Raw genomic sequence first — 2,397 nt, 5'->3', positions numbered from 1 at the left:
CTGTCCTCAGCTCTACAGAGCTTGTGAGCCTGTTGTAGTGTGTCATAATCATAAATGTAGTGTTTCGATCTAAAAAATCTGATTACTGCATTATATCGAATGCATGCAATTTTAAGGAAAAATATTAGGTTTACACATATTGATAAGAACTAAATATTAGCTATGTTTATATATTATATTTATAAATGAAAAAAATGTTGACATTTGTATAAATAAGGTTTTGGAGCTGGAGTCTGACTCATCAAGACTGTAGCAGCATTATACTTGGCCACATGGAGCAATGACTCATGGGACAGAAGAAGTTTAAAGTAAACAGAGGAATGGAATAAAGCTGACAGTGTTCTCTGCCCCTCAGATAGGAGGCGTGGCCTCAGGTTTCCACCATGTGGTCACCAATGACCTTTCAGCACAAAGACTCCTCCACATCAAGGGCCGGCGGGTCGTCAGGGCCACTCAGGTCCCTCTCAGCTGGTCCAGCTTCAACAGTGGAGACTGCTTCATCGTCGACCTCGGCGACGTAAGGGCACAGTGTTTCTTTGCTGAATGTTTGCAAACTGGATTATCTATAGAGAAGTTTCTATGATTCCCTGTCTGCCTGTGTGTTTACCAATTTGTAGAAGATCTATCAGTGGTGCGGATCCAAGTGTAACAAGTTTGAGCGACTGAAGGCAGCACAAGTGGCCAGAGGAATCCGTGATAACGAGCGAAATGCCCGAGCCGAACTGGTGGTTGTAGAAGAAGGATGTGAACTATCGCAGTTAACTGATGTAAGTCTCAACCCGTTATTTTACATATGCAGTTCTTTATCTCACATGTGTCTCATGATGTGTCTGACTCAGACATTTGTTTTTTCTTTTTCTGTATTTTCAGTCTAAGTAATAATAAATCTAACCAATAATAAAACTAAAATAAATATTTCAACATTGTGTGATGTATGCTTCTTTGCTTTTTCTCTGCAAGTGAGGTTTCCAGATGGATATCACAATCGCATGTCTGTGTGTTAAAGCTGCAGTAGATATTTTTTCTAAAAATAACTTTTTGTCATATTTGCAAGAAATCAGGTTCCTTTAGCTTCTCCTAGTGTGCCTAATGGCATTTCAGAATGCCAGAATCCACTGGGCCTGAACGAAAAAAACCAATCCCAGCCAAGAAAGATAGTTGACTGTTCAGTCTCATTCCAAAGTCATTAAAAACGTTTTGTGAGAGCTGAATAAGATAAAAAAGACTTAAGTAGCTTGAAGATTGATTGTTCAGTCTCATTCTCAGCGTCTGTATTTGACAACCTGGGAATGAGACCAAACAATCAACTATCTTCTTTGGCTCTGATTGGTTGTTTTTTTTCAAGCCCGGTGGATTCTTGCAAATGCCATTAGGAGCACTAGGAGAAGCCAGAGGAACCAGATTTTTTCACAGATTATCTGTCTCATGTACTACTGTCAGGATATGGTAATAGTTTCAGCAAATGTAACAAAGTTATTTTTATAAAAGTTACCTACTGCAGCTTAAGTACAGACCTGGAGTCAAACACAACACAACAGTTTGTGGCTTTAACGGAAGAGACAATATAGTTGAGAAATGGAACAGGTTGTGGTTTTGGTACCAAACCTGGCTTCCTTGCTGTCAGAACACCATTTGATGCTCACAGGACCTGGCTGCCAGGAACTAATAGCTTTGTGTAAAACCACATATTGCTATTTTTACATTTCTGTTTGTGTATGAGTAGCTTAAAGTATTTTAAATGGCGTGCTTTAAGCTTCTTGCAGGCAAAAATGGCCCAAATCTGAATTTCTTTTTTTTTGCTTGTTTTTGTTCATATGTGATACACATCATTATTTTTCAACAAAAACATATAAAATATTCCTTAAGAAACAATATTGTCTCAAACAGTCCACTAAAATATGATAAAGCTGAAATAATAACAACTTTTACCCCATGGCCAGTGGTTTTGTTCAGGTAGGCTTCCATTTTGGATTTTGACACAGATGAGTATATTTTTGAATGTTTGCTTGAAGTCATGTGATTAGACTACTTCACCCATACCCCCTTTATTGTTTTTCATGAAATATAGTAAACCCACTTTATGACCCTCCCCCCGCAACCTGTAAAATGAGTCAACGTTAACCCAGAAATGTTTTATATTAGAAATTTACAGTATGGGTTCCCAGCTTTTAGAAACTGCCAGATGCTAACTTGCATATGTTGGTCAATTAGCATAATTAGCATTAATAAGCATAATCAGAATCAGAATCTGAATTGGGTTTATTGCCAAGTAAATTTTTACATGTACAAGGAATTTGCCTTGGTGCGTTGATGCATTAAAATAAAAATAAAATTAAATATAAATAAATAAAGATAAGGATAAAAATAGAAAGATCTAAAACTGTACAGGAAAGATAT

The 2,397-nt window shown here is 37.1% G+C and overlaps 1 protein-coding gene across 1 annotated transcript in view; it reads left to right on the top strand.

Moving 5' to 3' along the window:
- Window positions 1-361: 361 nt before the first annotated feature.
- Window positions 362-2,397, top strand: part of scin (scinderin) — a gene marked incomplete in the record, with an annotated part of 23,822 nt that continues 21,786 nt past the window's right edge. The window contains 2 exon segments of the mRNA XM_035681313.1: window positions 362-517; window positions 618-767.

The sequence above is a fragment of the Morone saxatilis genome, unplaced genomic scaffold (genome assembly GCF_004916995.1).
Source record: "Morone saxatilis isolate NCDOM2014 unplaced genomic scaffold, NCSU_SB_2.0 Contig9, whole genome shotgun sequence".
Classification (NCBI taxonomy): Eukaryota; Metazoa; Chordata; class Actinopteri; family Moronidae; genus Morone; species Morone saxatilis.
Note: the sequence above shows the minus strand (reverse complement) of the source record. Positions and strands in the feature narration are given on the sequence as shown.